Here is a 21,084-nt window from a genome sequence, read left to right on the forward strand (position 1 = left end):
AGTCGTATGACTAAATCGCATTGGCACTTCAGTTACACGTGCATTTGTATTGTGCGATTGCCCTTCCTTACTTCTTTCAAAATACGTAAGGCCGTAGGCCTAGCGAGTTCTAACTGGACACAGTTATCGTGGAACTGTAATATTTACAGAAACAGGAATAGTTGCAACCACTCCAGTTAAATGCCATTATACCAAGCAAAATAAATAAGCAGACTTCTCTGGCCGTAAATAAAATATTCTATTTTTTACAGAATGTCTCAGCATATAGAGAGGTAAATAATTTTACAGTTCATAAGCAAAAAATAATAATTACTAATTTTTTGATAAATCTTCTTTAAAGGAGATATTTCACACAACGTTTTTTGACGTGACAACGTCTAATAAATCGATGAATGCCGGCTGCACACACGGAAAAGTGTCCCGTTACACACATTGTTCCGTTACGCTGTGTTCCGTTACGCTCATAGTACGCTTGCGCCGCATCTATCTCTCTTCCACTCGATTGGCCTATGCGTCCGAGGAGAAGAAAGACAGCGGCAGCACATAACTTACATCTATGTACACGTGAACTGTTTCGTCAACTGTTTATACAGTGAAGTGAAAAGTTAATGTGGTTTTCATTGCTTATTACAACAACAATTTCGGCAATAAAGTTTAATTATTCTTGCATTTTAAAAATCTGATTACTAGTATAATTTCAAGTATTTATTCTTTTATTATTAAAAAAAGTAGCGTCTGTCGGCGAGTGCAGTAATAATAGGTTATGTTACAATTGACTAAAAAATTATGGTGATTCATATAATTGATGATAGATATTTGATTACAGTTTATTTATATGAAAACTTGTTCATAATTATATTTAACTTTATAGCTAAACGCCAGTTTTTACAATTAATTACAAGTCATCTACACGTGAACTGTTTCGTCGACTGTTTATAAAGTGAAGTGAAAAGTTAATGTGGTTTTCATTGCTTATTACAACAAAAATTTCGGCAATAAAGGTTAATTATTTTTGCATTTTAAAAATCTGATTACTAGTATAATTTCAAGTATTTATTCTTTTATTATTAAAATAAAAATGATTCAATTTTATTCATAAAAGTATGCAATAATTTCATCAATGTTTTGTTATGACGTCACGTTAAACTATCGTCCGTAAACCGACTTTACAGACAACCAATTTTTTTTACACAATATTTGGGCCTAACGTGCTATTTTTATGTTTACACATTTATCATTTATTTAAATTTTCAGTTTCTTCGTGTTCAGTTTTGAAACAATTTAACGTGAATCAATGTCAATAGAATGGTCCCCAAGACGAAATGATGAACACCTACTGTAAAACGTTTGCTTAGAAATAATATTTTTTTGCGCGATTTTACAGTTTGTACTGGATGATGATTCTCATTGGCGAATATTGTTCATGACACAGATGCAGGTGATGCAGTGTGATCTCGGACGTTCTAGTTCACCAGCTTTGGTCAGACGCCTTGCACGCGTATGTACAAGCAGTACCTGACGTCACAGGTCACGTGAACCAATCAAATGTCATTACCGCATCTGAATCAGACAGACACGAAGTCAAACAGATGCGACTGCGCAAATGAGGCAGGGCCTTAACTCTTCATCACTGTAGTGTCACTAGCAATTGGATTAAATTTGAAGACATTTCAAGGCTATATAAAACGAGAAAAAAATCGGAAAAATATTTGAATTAGATCCTAACTTAGCCAGTGGCATTACCTTTAAACCCTCTACGTTTCAGTTCTGAAACACAATTGATTCTCCTTAACAGTACTTCTCATTAACTTTAAAAATTCAGTTTAATAGCTAACAGACGTACGGGAAGATGGGAGGGGACATTTCCTCCACCAATTCCCCCCACCTCAAATCCTTAATAATCTATCATTCCCACCAACAAAAATTGAAAACAAACAGCGAGCAATGTGGTTGTATTTACCACCTTCCCCCCCCCCTTTTTATTTCCAGAATTAAATTTTGCCTACGCTCTTGGTAGTTAATAAGCAATGCTAAACTTATGTGATATATTTTCTTTTCGTAAAATTTAAACTACTTAAAATGTTTACAACTTTAATCATGTTAACGCAAGTACAAAACTTAACGTTGGAACTGGACAGACCTCCCGTAAGGCAGTGTTTCTTTTATACAACTATAGCTTGTTAAATGAGCCACTCTCACCCAAGGAAGCAGAGTGGCGCAGTGGAAGCGTGCTGGGCCCATAACCCAGAGGTCCGTGGATCGAAACCACGCTCTGCTATCGTCATAATTTTTTTTTTCAGAAATTTTCACAATATTGCTAAAAACGATAATAATTACATGCATACAAAAATCTCATGCCACCATTCAAAATAGCGTAAAATTTCTTCTAAAGCAATACGGTTATAATCGTCTTTATATAGCTTTATTCGTGCTTTAAACTTATGTGTGATTTAAAGTATTTAATCCAAATTTTCTAAACATTAAGAGTTTCTAAGTTGAATTATGTTTTCACTGTGTCGAAAACACATCTTTATTTATTAAAATATTTTTTTACAATTTATACTATTTTTATTTGTAAACTATTATTATAAGTTTAATAATTTTTAGTGCATATTTATTTGGTCTTAATTCTTAATAGCTAAATATTAATGCTAAAATATTTACTTATTGACGTGACAACGTCTAATAAATCAATGAACGCCGGCTGCACGCACGATATGTGTCCCTTACGCACATTGTTCCGTTACGCTGTGTCCCGTTACGCTCATAGTACGCTTGCGCCGCATCTATCTCTCTTCCACTCGATTGGCCTATGCGTCCGAGGATAAGAAAGACAGCGGCAGCACACAACTTACATCAATGTACACGTGAACTGTTTCGTCGACTGTTTATAAAGTGAAGTGAAAAGTTAATGTGATTTTCATTGCTTATTACAACAAAAATTTCGGCAATAAAGGTTAATTATTTTTGCATTTTAAAAATCTGATTACTAGTATAACTTCAAGTATTTATTCTTTTATTATTAAAAAAAGTAGCGTCTGTCGGCGAGTGCAGTAATGATAGGTTATGTTACAATTGACTAAAGAATTATGGTGATTCATATAATTGATGATAGATATTTGATTACAGTTTATTTATATGAAAACTTGTTCATAATTATATTTAACTTTATAGCTAAACGCCAGTTTTTACAATTAATTACAAGTCATCTACACGTGAACTGTTTCGTCGACTGTTTATAAAGTGAAGTGAAAAGTTAATGTGGTTTTCATTGCTTATTACAAAAACAATTTCGGCAATAAAGGTTAATTATTCTTGCATTTTAAAAATCTGATTACTAGTATAATTTAAAGTATTTATTCTTTTATTATTAAAATAAAAATGATTCAATTTTATTTATAAAAGTACGCAAACATTTCATCAATGTTTTGTTATGACGTCACGTTAAACTATCGTCCGTAAACCGACTTTACAGACAACCAATTTTTTTTACACACTATTTGGGCCTAACGTGTTAGTTTTATGTTTACACATTTATCATTTATTTAAATTTTCAAATTCTTCGTGTTCAGTTTTAAAACAATTTAACGTGAATCAATGTCAATAGAATGGTCCCCAAGACGAAATGATGAACACCTACTGTAAAACGTTTGCTTAGAAATAATATTTTTTTGCGCGATTTTACAGTTTGTACTGGATGATGCAGGTGATGCAGTGTGATCTCGGACGTTCGAGTTCACCAGCTTTGGTCAGACGCCTTGCACGCGTATGTACAAGCAGTACCTGACGTCACAGGTCACGTGAACCAATCAAATGTCATTACCGCATCTGAATCAGACAGACACGAAGTCAAACAGATGCGACTGCGCAAATGTGGCAGGGCCTTAACTCTTCATCACTGTAGTGTCACTAGCAATTGGATTAAATTTGAAGACATTTCAAGGCTATATAAAACGAGAAAAAAATCCGAAAAAAATTTTAATTAGATCCTAACTTAGCCAGTGGCATTACCTTTAAACCCTCTACGTTTCAGTTCTGAAACACAATTGATTCTCCTTAACAGTACTTCTCATTAACTTTAAAAATTCAGTTTAATAGCTAACAGACGTACGGGAAGATGGGAGGTGACATTTCCTCCACCAATTCCCCCCACCTCAAATCCTTAATAATCTATCATTCCCACCAACAAAAATTGAAAACAAACAGCGAGCAATGTGGTTATATTTACCACCTTCCCCCCCCCCCCCCTTTTTATTTCCAGAATTAAATTTTGCCTACGCTCTTGGTAGTTAATAAGCAATGCTAAACTTATGTGATATATTTTCTTTTCGTAAAATTTAAACTACTTAAAATGTTTACAACTTTAATCATGTTAACGCAAGTACAAAACTTAACGTTGGAACTGGACAGACTTCCCGTAAGGCAGTGTTTCTTTTATACAACTATAGCTTGTTAAATGAGCCACTCACACCCAAGAGAGCAGAGTGGCGCAGTGGAAGCGTGCTGGGCCCATAACCCAGAGGTCCGTGGATCGAAACCACGCTCTGCTATCGTCATAATTTTTTTTTTTCAGAAATTTTCACAATATTGCTAAAAACGATAATAATTACATGCATACAAAAATCTCATGCCACCATTCAAAATAGCGTAAATATCTTCTAAAGCAATACGGTTATAATCGTCTTTATAAAACTTTATTCGTGCTTTAAACTTATGTGTGATTTAAAGTATTTAATCCAAATTTTCTAAACATTAAGAGTTTCTAAGTTGAATTATGTTTTCACTGTGTCGAAAACACATCTTTATTTATTAAAATATTTTTTTTTTACAATTTATACTATTTTTATTTGTAAACTATTATTTAAGTTTAATAATTTTTAGTGCATATTTATTTGGTCTTAAAGTCTTAATAGCTAAATATAAATGCTAACATATATACTTATTGACGTGACAACGTCTAATAAATCGATGAACGCCGGCTGCATGCATGAAAAAGTGTCCCGTTATGCACATTGATCCATTACGCTGTGTCTCATTACGCTCATTGTACGCTTGCGCCGCATCTATCTCTCTTCCACTCGATTGGCCTATATGTCCGAGAAGAATAAAGACAGCGGCAGCACACAACTTACATCTACACGTGAACTGTTTCGTCGACTGGTTATGAAGTGAAGTGAAAAGTTAATGTGGTTTTTATTGCTTATTACAACAACAATTTCGGCAATAAAGGTTAATTATTCTTGCATTTTATAAATCTGATTACTAGTATCATTTCAAGTATTTATTATTTTATTATTAAAATAAAAATGATTAAATTTTATTCATAAAAGTATGCAATTATTTCATCATTGTTTTGTTATGACGTTGTCACGTTAAACTATCGTCCGTAAACAACTATACAGACAACCAATTTTTTTATTAATGACGCTGCAAATGTAAATTCACTGTATTATTAGATAATAGCTAGTTACGTTTACATTAACTACTAATGAACATTTATTTTTGGAAAAAAAAGGATTACGTATAACATCCTTATTAGTATTGTTTTTTTAGTTGTCCTATTTATAGACACTGAAAAAGATCTGCGAGCTAGTTTAAAAATTTCACCGCTTCTAAGTATCGAATCGTGAATAAAAGTCATTAGCCCCTTGGCGATGTTATATTTTATATGTGACAAAAGCGCATTTAAATAAATAGGTAGTGAACTAATCTAAGTGGAGCTTTAAAAATTGTCCACTTAAAGTGACACTTAAAGTCAACCAAAGATCCCCATTACGTCCTTGGGACGGTATAGCGTGTCAACTAGGCTAATGGCCGGCAGATAACAGAGTCTGGTCGCAGCAGACCTATTATTTCAGTCTGACCCGCCAAACAACGGTATAGTAGTTGCCAAAACAAAATTGCTCTCGCATCATGTCGGAACACTCGAGTGTTCACTGTACAGTCAGAGAAAAAAAACGGTAACTGCACTTATTTTTTTTAAAAAATGGAACATGAACATGCTTGTAAAATTCGGTTTTTTGTAAATATGTACATTTACATGAAAACAACTGTACCACTACTAAATATTTTTCACTGTAATGCTGGGTTCGGATTCTTTCCCAGGAATTTATGCTTTGTGTTGTCTCAGTACCTGCAATAGTTAAAGTTATTTGTAAACCGTTCACTAAATAGCTTTTTTGTATCTATTAACTGCGCACATTAAAAAGCACCGTAAAACAAAATAAAGTAAAAAAATTTTAATATTCAATTATCTTCCCAATGGTTTAATAATTATGCTTGAATGAAACATGAAGTAAAATATAAAGTTATGTGGCAATTTTCGTAAGAAATACTGAGTAGTATCTCGATAAACGTATTCCATACATGAAAATTTAACCATAGGTAGTCATGTATTGTACAAAGTTACATTATATTTCTTGTAGTATTAAAAACTATTTTTTTTGCAACTGGTTTCCAAAGGAATCTTTTGTAAAAGTACAGAATATATATATTTTTTCTGTGTAAAAGAGTTTCGGTCTCATACGCCAATTTGGTAATTTCACTAACTTTTCATTACTGGTAACAATAAGGGATACTCCTGAAATTTCACTGCAATGGCTCTTTTATATTTGTTTTTGGCTTACACGTTTTCTCACCAGATATTTAAGAAACGTTATTTTCGAGCTGTAGATGGTCATTAGTGTGATTTTTTTTTGTGGAAACTTGCGTGACGTTTATCGCTATAAAATAATCGCAAAACTTGCCATCTTGCAATTTCCAGTATTCTGATACCGCTCGCAATGAATCTTCCGAGCTAAATTTTTGGTTCACCATGGCACAGGACCTAATCTTGGCTACATGTAGAATTCGACATTTGTGAACCTGTGTGATTATCACGACATTTGAATTCGCCCGCGATGCTTACGGACAGTTAATAAATATGATGGTTGCAATAAGATTTAGAAGGTCCGGGGGATATTATTTATGCCTTGACATATCAAAAATAAATTTTTGAGATGAACATTTCAATATTGAATTAGAACAAAAACATGGAATATATACGCTGCGAGTGTTTAATTTTAAATACAAAATTAAAAAGAGCTATAGTGATTAGATTTGCAAGAAAGCTTTTCAAATTATAGTAATGACAAAAAAAAATGAAATAACCAACTCGGAGCGAAGAAGAACCTTAAGGCCCCGTCTTCCCGGGCACACATACAGTGTGCAGAGCTTCAGAAGTGTATGCATGCGATTTGAAAAATGCTCAAGATTTTGGCCTTCTCGTTGGGTTCAGAACCAGGAAGGCTATGGTAAACCATCGCAGAATCATCCTGTCTTGGCTGTCAACCTTCGTGGCGTTGCCAGTAATGGGCAAAACTACTCATCATCATCATCATCATCATCATCGTCGTCGTCGGGTGAGGGGGGACGGAGTGCAGACTGCTATTGCTACGCGCCTTGCGAACAGCAACAGGATGCAATGTGTCAGCTCAAACTGCGGCCTCCATGCAGCCGGTCCATGCTGCGTGTCCCGGTAACAAGAGAGCACTGAAACTGAGGCGGAGGATCACCGAGGATGTCAGCGCGCCGAACGGAGATCAGTTCAGTTGCCTGATGAGTAGAGATCAGAAAAATTTGCGGGTTCAGTGACCTCTAGGATAAACTCCACGATCCTCTATGTACTAGGACAAATTGCGCCTGCTCATTGGATAAATGACTCGTGACACGTGTTACGTGAGAAGCTTGTGATTTGATACTTCTTTTGTTGAAGGTTTTTCACTGTCTTAGAGTCCTTCAAGTAAACGGTGGTCCAATCACTGACTCAGAATGAAGGTGAACGAGTTTGGAGTGTAGCCTAGCGCGAAATGAATCCGCGAATTTTTCCGGTCTCTACTGATGAGTCGGGACTCAGCGTGGAACAAGACGATCGACGTGTTCTCATCTGCAAGGAACGAGAAGCCCGAAACAACCTAGAAAGCTTCTGGCATTAACCCTGCAATTAGTTTTGCCTGATCCCCAACATATTTAGACCAGTGGAAACTAAATTTAGTGAATGCTCAACGCACACATTTTTGACGAGAATACGTCTTTAAAATTGCTTCCATAGTGGGAGGCAATGCAAAAAAACGAATTATAACAAAATCGGGGGATACAGTTTGGTGTTGCAGCTACATGTCTATCATCTCCATCCCAAATTTAACTACACCACTGGATAGCTAAAGTATAAAAGAATTCGTAACGCTAAGTGAGAACTGTGACGCATCGCGCGCGGTGGAGGTGGAAGCGCCGCCATTATGAGGTCATTTTGCTGCGTTACGAGATTTCCATTTAGTATAACTTTTGACTCTGAGAAGCTACGACGTTCGTTTGAGTTTCAATAGTAAGCTCTCGTCAAAATCTATCGATTGCATATATAAAACATTAGTGTAAAATGGTTACAGTGAATATGTATGGTGTTAAAATAAAAAATAGCGTATTTTATATTTTTTATAGAAAATATTACCTGTTACGTACACGTATAACACACGGCCGTGTCTACGACACAGCCACACCCCATTGTTTGTTTTGTTTTGCTTTGGCAGGTCGGGTGTTCATGTTTTGGGGTAGTACTGATTAAGTAATTAATTAATTGTGCTTAACGTCTCGTCGACATCTAGGTCATTATGAGTCGAGAATGGAGCATTGACGGAAGGAATGAATAAATGGTCGGGCAGAATAAGTATTATTAAGGCCATTTCTACAATGACACGTAAATGGAGACGGATCTCATGGAACAAGATTCCTATAATAGCGCGCAGTCGGAGTCGGAACCGTTTCTCCGTGCGACCAATAGGAACCGAGTACTTGGTTGCGGTGGTAGCCATGTTCCTTTAAGTTCTAAATACATTAAAAATTGTTTCAAGTACAAGAATATCCAGTTTTTATATTATTTCTTTTTTTGTATTATACATTTAAATTCAAACCATGCCGTGATCTCAAAGCATATAATTTTTTTTTTATGTTTGAGAAAATCTTGTCACATTAACGACATCGATGTTCGTTAGTTGTTGACGATTCGCCATCCATTGAAGTCTCCATCGAGGGCGAAAAAACATTCGTCGAAGTTTCCTGTACAACCAGCACTTAGACTAATATTTTGTAACCTTGAAATGCAATCCATTTGTTGCCATTTCTTACGTTTCCTTGCGTTGTGGAGCAGCGGACGCGACAGTAAAATCTACCGGGAGATGCGTCTCCGTTTCCGTGCCATTGTAGAGCGGGCCGAAGCACCCTGAAGAAAAGTCACCAGTCAGGCACGTGCCAGGGTCCGGACTCATCCCTTACAGGATTTTAAACAAAAAATTGGTTGTCTGAAAAGTCGGTTTACGGACGATAGTTTAACGTGACAACTTCATATCAAAACATTGATGAAATGATTGCATACTTTTATGAATAAAATTAAATCATTTATATTGAACTATCACTATTTTGTATGGATACAAAGGAGTGAAATGAAATCTACAATTTAATTGATAAAGTTACTTTTATTTGCACTCATTAATTGAAAATGTTTATTACTTTAACGAAGAGATTATTTTAACTATAACTTTTATACATGTTTGCTATTTAACTTCTTCCAAACTGTGTTATTCTGTTAAGGATAGGACGGTGATAGGAAAAGTAGGAAACGAAAGGGAGTGTTTCAAGTTTAATGTGCCTCGAAAAAGTCAAATCGATGGTTGTTCCAATCGAGTGGAAGAGATATAGATGCGGCGCAAGCAAACAATGAGCGTAACGGGACACAGCGCAACGGGACAATGTGCGTAACGGGACACTTTTTCGTGCGTGCAGCCGGCGTTCATCGATTTATTAGACGTTGTCACGTCAAAAAGTAGAAAAAACAATCGGAGATAGAATAAGAAAATTATACCAAATTAATTACTTAATATTAATTTATAATTATAATTTAATTCTTAATGGGCTACCATAATGCATTTCCTCGCCATTACAGCCCAACATGCATCGTGAATTATTGTTTCCAAGTAGCCTATTTTTAATGCCGGTTAGCAAACGTGTTTCTGTGAGCATGTCTTTAATACGAACTTGAAATATATCTTTCATGTATATAATTACATAAATTATAGTTTGCTTTAAATAAATCGACAAATAAATTGACTTAAGTACAAAGTATTAAAAACAATTATATAAAAAACAAAATACCAATGTTCAGTTTTCATTTCTCGAGCAAAATATTACTGAAATCTCTAGCTGTAAATGTCGCAGTTATCAAATTTACTATTCCCCGAGATTTTATTTAAGCGTTTCAGTCAATTCTCTTTTAAAACTGAACGATAAAAGAAAACCTGTTTATAAAAAATTATATGTTAGTTATATTGGACCCCACTCCTTCACAAATTCCTGGCCACGGCCTTGCATACAAATTCAGATTTTTAAGTTCGATGAGGGTCATCAATTCCGGACGGATTCGCCCCAAAAACCTGACTGTTTTATTAGCAGACGAATAAAGTGAAACCTTACAGTTCTTGATGTGTTTTTTTGGTCAAATTATTACTTTGTTTAAACTTTCGCCGTTTGTCACAACCCGGAACCTTTGCTATCGTGCCTGTTCATGATATTGTTTTAAGCGTGACGACCAATTTTACTTTAAAAATTAAATAGTAAAGAAAACGTTTTCATAAAAAATGATGTGATGATTACACTGGAAAACCTCCTTCACAAAATCCTGACCTCGCCTTTGTATACAAATTCAGATTTTTAAGTTTGACAATGGTCGTAAATTCCGTACAGATTGCACCCAAAACCGGATATTTTTTTTTAATCAGCAGACGAATAAAGTGAAACTTTACAGTCATTGATGTGTTTTTCTTTGTCATATTATTACTTTGTTTAAACTTTCACCGATTGTCACAACACGGATTTTTTTACAAAGGACTCTTTGCTATTCCCCTTTTCATGATTTTTTAAAGCGTGACGATCAATTTTCTTTTAAAATTAAATCATAAAGAAAACGTGTTCGTGAAAAAGTGATGTGGCGGTTACACTGGACAACCTGCTACACTAAATCCTGGCCGCGGCCTCGCCAGCGGTACGTGGGAACGTCCGCCACGTTTCTCGCTCGCGGGCCTGGGGACGGGACGACGGGCAGCGGCAAAGACGTCGACCTTGGGGGCGTCGTGACGCCCCTCTCTCCCGCAGGTAAATGCCAGGCGTCCACGGGGCCTCGCGCGACCTCCCGGCGAGGCCCCGGTAGCCTACAACTCACGTAGTTTCGGTTCCCTACCTCGTTCGTGCAACTTCGGATTTCTCTCAAAAATCGAAACTAAAAAAAATCGAAGGGTTAGGTTAGGTTAGGTCAGTCACAACATGCTTGTTTTCATTGGAAACTTCTGATTTAGCGGCTGAAGTGGCGTTAATACCCAAAAAGCAAAACTTCGGAAATCTTCGGAAATTCTTGCAGGGAACCGAAACTACGTGAGTTGTAGGCTTCCCCTCGGAGCGCAGTCCGGCGGCGGCGACGTGTAACACCTGACCTCGGTTGCGAGCACATTCACGTGTTATCACGTTGCACACACACACACACACACACACACACACACACACACACACACACACTCGCACACGAAATTTCAACCGTCGAATTCTTTGAAACAATGACCATCGCGCGATAAATAAGTACACGCGAACTGTGTTTTCAAACTGCACTTGTGGACGCGAATCGCACACGTAGTTTCCGTGCCCGCCGCTAGAATTCGCTGCTGGGGAAATTACGTCGACTATGAAATCATTCGATTTCTACAGCGTGAATTTTAAACTATATAATGAAACGGCTCCGATAACAACGAAAAAGACTTTAAAAAAAAATTCTGAACCCCGGATTTCCATCTGCTTTTTCGACAAGGAATTTTATTAAAACACTGTCCATCTTGTTAAAATTCATTAAAAAGTTAATACTACTAATTTTCCTTTTGGCTTTGTGAACTTTGGTTCACGCCATCCGCCACAGATGGCAGCACCGTGGTTACACATTTCCATTCCATGCGACTTCCGTTCCATTCACGAAATAACTCCTTAAAAATTCCGCATACCGAGAGCTGATAAAAATAAAAGCGTCATAGTGTTAATCTGGAATCAAGATAATCCGTCGCGTGCTTCCGTTTCCAATCCGTCCGTAAATCGATAAACCACACATTATATATTATTAAATATCAGAGAGCTTAACTTTCATAATCTTAACTTTCTAATCTGCCTAATACAAAAAAATTCCCTGTATTTAAGGCTCCAAGTATGTAAACCGCATAAAAATGAAAAAAGTACTTGACGGCCGTTTGTATCCTTGTGAACTGCTCAGCTGGTTGACGAATTGATTGTGGACGGACGGATTGGTGACGGACCAACGCGACTGATCACCGAGAGTCCGCCTTAACCCAACATGTCACAGCGAAATCCCACGAATAGAAAAAAAAAATAGGTTGTCTGTAAAGTCGGTTTACGGACTATAGTTTAACGCGACAACGTCATAACAAAACATTGGTGAAATGATTGCATAGTTTATGAATAAAATTGAATCATTTTTATTTTAATAATAAAAGAATAAATACTTGAAATTATACTAGTAATCAAATTTTTAAAATGCAAGAATAATTAACCTTTATTGCCGAAATTGTTGTTGTAATAAGCAATGAAAACCACATTAACTTTTCACTTCACTTTATAAACAGTCGAGTGGAAGAGAGATAGTTACGGCGCAAGCGTACAATGAGCGTAACGGGACACGGCGTAACGGAACAATGTGCGTAACGGGACACATCGTAACGGAACAATATGCGTAACGGGACACTTTTTCGTGCGTGCAGCCGGCGTTCAACGATTTATTAGATGCTGTCACGTCAAAAAAATAACTGAATCATCACAATTTCTTTGACATAGGCCATTGCAATTTTGCACAGTTTGTCATGGAAAAAAATATATCAAGAAAGCGATGGCAATACAATCAGTGAAAAATTGCAATGATGAAACGTCCAGGAACGTGTATTAAATCAAAATTCCCCATTGCATGAATCATTTAAAGAACGTCGAAAAATTAACTCTTTTAAATCAAATTTTAAGCTAACCTGGAACTCATATTTTCGTCGACGGTTTTGCTAATTAATCTTATGAATTATTAATATTCTCTCCCGATAAATTATCTTCGGATCGGTTTCATAAAAGGTTAGAACCAAATTACTGTATAAAATTGCGTGATTATACGTGGCAATAAACACTTTACAGGTTTTTTTTCGTATACCGTATAATGGACTGAATTTTGTATTGACCAGCACTTTAGTTTACGTGCTAATAAAATTTGCATTTTCCTTTTTGTCATTAATGTCCATATTTTAGCGGAACACTAGACCCGGTTTGGGCCGACTTTCGAGTGAGATGAGGCAAATATGTATTAGGTAAATTGATTCTACCATTTGTTAGAGAGCCACGACGTGTATTTTCTCTTTATCTACATGGAATTATAAGACAATATAAAAACTAGATTAAATCAAAATATTTCATTCACAAACTCAACATAAAGTCTTAAAAATAAAGGCTACTAGGGCAAAAAAAAACACGTAAACGTAAAACAAAAGGTATTCATTAATAGAAAGTATTGATAAAAAAGAAAACCTTAATTATTTTAATTATTAGTTATTAAACTAAAAATCAACCTAGGCTTTGTAAAATGTATTACCTAGTTGGAACGGTGAACTTGCATCGCTTTCGAAAGCTTAGCTATGTCTTGCAAATAACTAGGTACTTATTTTCAATTTTAGGCATAATTTGGTAAGTTTGTCAGTTAATTTACATCTTGATTAATTTAGTATTTAAGTCATTTGAGTTATTGAAGAGGACGCTTGTTCACATGAATTTGTAGAGCCGAAGATTGTTAGAATAGCAAATGCGAGTTTGCTTTTTGTTTTATTTTTGTTGTCATATAGGTTTCAGGAAAGCTATCGAATTTGATTTCTCTCTATCGTAACTCTTCCAAGCGGCTGATGAAATTTGATCTTTTCTTTATTTTTTTATTTTTTTATACATAGCTCTGGCGATGCAGTGAGTTGTAGAGCCGTGATGTCCTGTGAAAATAGCCGACCTCTGGGCTGGACAAGCAAGTTAAATAAAAATGGAAAGCACCGTCGCAGCGCCCTGGAGCAACCTCTGCCCAAGGGCTGGCAATTGTTCTTGGATCGATGACCATTGTTGCCCACATTGTAAGGCATTGAAATACAGAAATGAAACTCCTGGAATGTTTTGCGCAAGTGAAAATTCTAATTGGCGCAATTGGTCCCACCACCAGTGCTATTAAGCTCATTTGTCCCGCCACCGGAGCCATTGAGCTCATTGGTCTCGCCACCAGAGCTATTGAGCTCATTGATCCCATCAACAGAGATATTTAGCTCATTGGTCCCACCACCAGAGCTATTTAGCTCATTTGTCCCACCACCAGAGCTATTTAGCTCATTGGTCCCACCACCAGAGCTATTGAGATCATTGGTCCCGCCACCAGTGCCATTGCATTATATATATATTTTTTTCTCGTGTGCAACAGCGGATGCCGCGGATAGCTGTTCGCCCCGTAGCGTTACGCGTTACGAAAACGGAACGCAGCACGCGCCCAGTCGAATTACACCCCGTAGTACAAAATTTTTCTTTTCTTTTATGAAGGATGCCGTGGGTGGTTCGGGCGGTGGTATTAGCATACAATGAGCGTGGCGCGTAGCCGAGAAGCCCGGCTCGCCCGCTCAGCTGCGGCCCGAGGCTACTCTCCCTGGGCAGCCGGGGCTGCGAGCGGTCAGCGCCGGTCAGCGCGGCTTATCTCGGCCCGGGACAAAGGCAGGAAGGGCAGTTATAACCTATCCCCCTCACCCCGGGGGGAAACTGACGGCCGGACCTCCAGCGCCGTAATGGGAGTCAGTGATTAGCAAAGGAATGGGTCAATGCTTCGCGCCTTCACCGCTCGACCTTGCCTGTTTCGACGAGTCTGCAATCACACGAACGGAAAGACTCCATACAATCTTCTTTGACGTGAATACGTCTTTAAAATTGCTTCCATAGTGGGAGGCAATCAAAAATTTAAATGGGGGTTGTTGTCTGTAAAGTCGGTTTACGGACGATAATTTTACGTGATAACGTCATAAGAAAACATTGATTAAAAATTGCAAACTTTTTCATTTTCAAATATTATTTACGGTTTTTTGCAAAAATAATTTAAATAATTTGTTTAAATATAATCACAAACAATTAGTTAAAAAGCCCGCCTTAACCTGTTTGATATTATAGAAGATCTCGCACGGTGGTTGGCCGGTTCTTGCACGCTCGGCTCAGGCGGAACGTTGACAATTTTTCGTGGGTGCAGACGGCGTTCATCCATTTATAAGACGTTATCACGTCAAAAAAAAAACGAATGATAACATATCTAACATCTCCATCCAAAATTTAATTACACCACTGAATAGCTAAAGGATCAAAGAATTAGTTACTCTAAGTGAGGACTGTGACACATCGCGCGCGGTGGAGAGGGAAGCGCCACTATTTTGAGGTCATTTTGCTGCGTTTCGAGATTTCCATTTAGTATAACCTTTGACTCGGAGAAGCTACGACGTTCGTTTGAGTTTCAATCGTCAGCTCTCGTCAAAATCTATCAATTTTCTTATACAAAACATTAGTGTAAAATAGTTACAGTGAATATATATGGTGTTAAAATAAAAAAAAATAGCGTATTTTATATTTTGTATAGAAAATATTACCTGTTACGTACACGTATTCACGTACAACACACGGCCGTGTCCATGATACAGCTACACCCCATTTTGTTTTGTATCGTTTAGTATCGTCAAGTCAGAGATCAGACACGGAAGGTTCCGCCTAGTCAGGTGTGTGTGTGTGTGTTAGTGAGACAGGATGTTCGCTGGTGCTGTCCAGCACCTCATACACAGGACATTTATGGACAATGGCATCGTAACCGTAACATTGCATGGCGTGGTAATGAAGATAAACACGTAATGCAAGTCCCTTGAGCGTTTTCAATAATGTGTACCGTACCGGATTATTCAAGCTTTATTCTGAAAACACTCGTTTCATCCATTTTCACTATTCTAAAAGTACAGTTTAAAAACGAAATACGGAAACGCAACTATTCATCTGCCCTCGTTGTATTTTAAAACGCGGGATTTTTCCTGAAACTCTGCACACCATATGTGTACCCAGATACGCGGAGTTGAGATATTTTCAAAGACCACTATATAGTGTAGCTAATATCGAAACTTTTATAACATTTGCAGGCATTCTTAGAAATGTGCTGAATACAAAACGTCAATATTTTCAGCAGCTAGTCACAACTGGGCTTCATTAACGAAGTCAATTTTTCAATATTAGAGAAGAAATTTATGTCCCGAAAATTGTTGAAACGAAGATGGCGTCTTTCGATTCTCCCACTTAAAGAGGTAATTCCTTCAGGATCTCCCTGTGGAGGCATCACGCTGAGCAAGTTTCAGTAAGCAAATTTCAAAGGAAACTATCTGAAAACATGGAATTGTGAAATGATTATAAATTATTCACTTCTAAACAACTCTAAGGCAACGACACGTAACGGGTACGGATCACACGGAACAGTTTGCTCTGTGCGATCAGCAGCAGCCGAGATCTTGGCTGCGGCGGTGGCCATGTTTCGTTTGTATTCTAGATCCGTTAAAGACTTGTTTCACTTACAAGGATACCTTGTGTTCTGTTATTGCTGTGTACTTTGTGGGGTCAGCACTTGCCGTGCCCTCAGGCCGCGAGTCCCAAGTCTTGAGTTAGGCCCGCTCTGCAACGGAGACGGATCACGTAAACGGAGACGGATCTCCCGGAACATTCCACTGTCATGTCCGCTGCTTCCGCAGAGCCCGGAAACGTAACAAATGGCAACCAAAGTGCCCTCATTCCAGGATTACGGAATATTAACTTAATTTAAAAGAATTAAAAAAATTGGTTGTCTGTAAAGTCGGTTTACGGACGATAGTTTAACGTGACAACGTCATAACAAAACATTGATGAAATGATTGCATACTTTATGAATAAAATGGAATAGTTTTTATTTTAAGAATAAAATAATACATACTTGAAATTATACTAGTAACCAGATTTTTAAAATGCAAGAATAATTAACCTTTATTGCCGAAATTGTTGTTGTAATAATCAATGAAAACCACATTAACTTTTCACTTCACTTTATAAACAGTCGAGTGGAAGAGAGATAGATGCGGCGCATGCGTACAATGAGCGTAACGGGACACAACGTAATGGAACAATGTGCGTAACGGAACACTTTTTCGTGCGTGCAGCCGGCGTTCATCGATTTATTAAACGTTGTCACGTCAAAAACAATGCTTCGAGATCATAGCACAAAAATAAACTACAGATATCACACAGCTTGGATCACCGGGTCGAAGTGGTAAAGGCGTGGTGGTAACGGCAGGAATGGGCAGGGCTTCCGCCCCCGGGGAAAACACCGCGACCGGGCCGTGGAAGCTGTGAGCCCCCGGGGTGTCTGAGTGGCTGCTGCTGCGGGTACCCCTGGTGCCTGGTGCCCGGACTGGGGCAGTCACCCCGCTATCACACTGGCCAACAAGCCGGAGAACCTCCTGGTGCCGTGGGAAGTCCAGGCAGTGTTGCGGGACGACCAGTCAGACACTTGGGATCGCCCCAGCGAACATTTCCTCTCGGAGACCAGGTCTTCAGGAGATGGACTAAGCCCAACAGGCCTAACAGACCATTTTCAAAGATCTGATCATAGGGCCTTATGTCTAGGAAAATATACAGCTTCTCATAACAGATACAACCATAATGACTTTTTGGGCTGATAGGGAAAGGATGAGTGAACCTGTCTCAAAATTTTTTTAACGCTTTTAAAAGTTCGGGACATTAGTAATAAAAAAATTCCCGAATATATGGTTTTACACAAGTTATTCTGGGCAAAAGCCCGGCCAAGCCTCACCACCTCCTCCACCTGGAACTAAACCCCAGTAGGGGTGTACCAAGTGCACTACTTTAATTTCCCAATTTTTTGGCCAATATTCCCATGTTTCCATTGAGTGACTTGATTTTCGTCACTCGAGGGCCATTAACCAGAATAACCTATCCAACCTGTTTTCACCGCCGGCGCTACAGCCAGGTTATAGCTTTGTCAAATTTTCAAATATATATGCATTTCTTGTGTCCACAATTATATAAACCGGCGGTGGATATATAAAAACTTTTACCTCATCAATCCACGTGGAATCACCCCGCATGTCCCCGGTGACAGGACGATCACTAGTACCCGGCACCGAACCCATGCGGGGGCGCCGATTCCACAGCCAGCAAGTTTTTCTCTTCTTTTCCTTCCATAGTTTTATCATAAAATACCAATCCAGTCCATCTGTTGCATCCGCAACCCTCTCCAACACCTGCTTCCAATTCCCTTACTTAATCATTCTGGTTCCATCAACAGTTGTCACTTTAGTGAATTGATAAAATGCCAAATCCGAGCAAGGGCTATGTCTTGATATTCTTCTTCTTCTTCTTCTTCTTCTTCTTCTTCAACTATTGTCTCTTGTCTAACTATTCTCCACTATTGCAGATGTTATTCTCCTTCTTGATATTCTTGAAGGTCCATATGGTTTTACACAGCTGTTTTATGGCTCTTGCGTAAAGTAATAAATATCCACACAGCTAGAGTATAAACTGGTTCATATTCCCAGAGAAATCCTCAGCCAATCCGGCGCGGCGAGAAGGCTAAGTACCGCGCACTCGGAGTCAAGAGGAGGTTGCCTGCAAGCGGGACTCAGTCGAGTGACTATAATTTTCCATCGCTTATTGTAACTATAATTGGCTTTGTATACATCAACAGGTACTTTCATATTTAAGATATGTTTTTTTCAAGAATGAATTGGATACGTAACAGGCGGAAAGAAAAAAGAAGAAATATAAATAAAGCTACTCATCTCAAAAGCGTACTGGAGTCAAAAGTCAGATTTTTTTCTTTGTAATATGTCCTACAAGCTACAGATGACGTTCATTATCCTGCGTAGACGTAACTTACCTCTTCCCAACTCCGACACGGGCTGATGGGCGTATGGAGTAGCGGCTCCGTTTATGGCCTGGACAACCATGCGGCAGAGGTTGGCTAGGACCTCGGCCGGATCACGGGCTATTTGTCATAGGTTCGGATGGGCGCCTTCAGTGCTTGCTGCCAGGGAGTTGGTTGCTGATTGTGGTTGCAAGGGGGTTGTGGTGGTGTCGATGGGGTAGTTACCACAACGCCGAAATACCATAACGCCGAATGTCAAAATTGACCACAACGCCGACAGCTAGAAAACTGCTGTGTACCACAACCCCGAAATAACAATTGAATGAATTTGTGTGTGTTTCTTAAATGTACCTTAACGCCGAAATACCACAATCAAACCTAACCTTACCTAACCTAACCTAACCTAGCGTAATATAACCTAACCTAACTTAACCTAGACTATCCTAGCCTAGCCTAACCTAACCTAGCCTAACATAAACTAGTCTAACCTAACCTAGTATAACCTAACCTAGTCTAATCTAACCTAGTCTAACCTAACCTAACCTTTGTGACAGTCCTGCAGTGGCATTTTTCGGCGTTAGTGTATTTCGGCGTTGTGGTAATTCGGCGTTGTGCTACACAGCAGTTGTGTGCGTTGTGGTGCGTCCCCGTGTCGATGGTGGGACGGGTTCCCTCAGCCTCTCGACATAGCCCTTCCCCCCGCCACCCCTGAACCGCGCTGAAGTGACGTCTCCACTTCCCTCGCCCAATGAGGTCACGCCAGAGACGGCCCTCCCCTCCCCAGGATGCACATGCCGCTCCCGCAAGGGGCATTATATGGCGTGTAACAACACGAGTTGTGTGATATTTGTCGTTTATTTTTGTGCTATGATCTCGAAGCATGTTTTTATTCTTTCAAATTAAGTTAATATTTCGTAACCTTGGAATGAGGGGCACATTGGTTGCCATTTGTTATGTTTCCGTGCTCTGTGGAAGCAGCGGACGTGACAGTGAAAATTTCCGGGAGATCCGTCACCGTTTACGTGATCCGTCTCCGTTTACGTGCCGTTTCGGAAAGGGCTTAACTCGAGAAACTGAAATCCCACCTCGCGAATCTGCGTCGCCGGGTGTCGTGCTGACTTCAAGGCCACCCTCGCGGCGATAAGCGGAGGACAGCCCTCAGCTACGCGCGTGTTAAAACTGCAACACGGGATCCGGACTGTTCTTAAGTAATCCATTGCAGTTAGGGACCTGCGAGATTCAGGCGATGTTGTTCGGCAACAGGCTAAAATGAATACCTACCTTCGCGCATTTCAACGACACCTTTTTTCATTGGACAACACGGTGTCTGTCACGGCCTGAGAGACCAGCGGGCCAATGACATATCAAGATCACGTGATTGCTAGAGACCTGTAAAAATCGCGGATTCATTTCGCGATAGGATAGAGTCCAAATACTTTTGACATTATTTTGCTTCAGTGATTGGGCCACAGTTTATCTGAAGGACTCTGGGCCAATGAAAAATCTTTAACAGAAGAATTAGCGAATCACGATCATTCCAGTCAACAGTAACAAGGTGTTACGAGTCGGTAACCAATCAGCAGATGTAATTTGCACGAGTACATAGAGGATCATGGAGTCTATCATTTAGAGATTTGAAATCGCGAATTTTACAGGTCTCTAGTGATTGCAACTCTCACACAGAAAGTAAGACGTGAAAGCAGTCAATGGACAACTACGTAATAGAACTTGGTTGTGTAGGCCCTACGACATGGTGGAGTCCACCCTGTTGACAGAATATAACGATAAATGTGCAGATCTTAAGGTGGCGTCACACACGTCATATTGAACTATTTTCCGCATTACTATTAGTTAACGGCTATTTCTTGAACACTTTATCTATCTTGCATGTTTTGTTTAGTTACAAATATTTTCAACGGATATTTACTAAGTGTATATTTAGTAAGTGTAATCGGTGTAAAATGTTGCGAAAGGAGTTGTTTTCACTTACGCGCCTTTTACATTAATCTATCACACTTACTAAA

General features: G+C 38.7%; 2 non-coding genes across 2 annotated transcripts; both read left to right on the forward strand.

Annotated features, from left to right (window-relative positions):
- Window positions 1–2,206: 2,206 nt before the first annotated feature.
- Window positions 2,207–2,278, forward strand: Trnam-cau (transfer RNA methionine (anticodon CAU)). The gene has a single exon. It is a non-coding gene; the product is annotated as a tRNA-Met (tRNA).
- A 2,200-nt stretch (window positions 2,279–4,478) lies between these two features.
- Trnam-cau (transfer RNA methionine (anticodon CAU)) lies at window positions 4,479–4,550 on the forward strand. Its single transcript has one exon. It is a non-coding gene; the product is annotated as a tRNA-Met (tRNA).
- The last annotated feature ends 16,534 nt before the right edge of the window (window positions 4,551–21,084 follow it).

This window comes from Bacillus rossius, chromosome 15 (assembly GCF_032445375.1).
Source record: "Bacillus rossius redtenbacheri isolate Brsri chromosome 15, Brsri_v3, whole genome shotgun sequence".
Lineage (NCBI taxonomy): Eukaryota > Metazoa > Arthropoda > Insecta > Phasmatodea > Bacillidae > Bacillus > Bacillus rossius.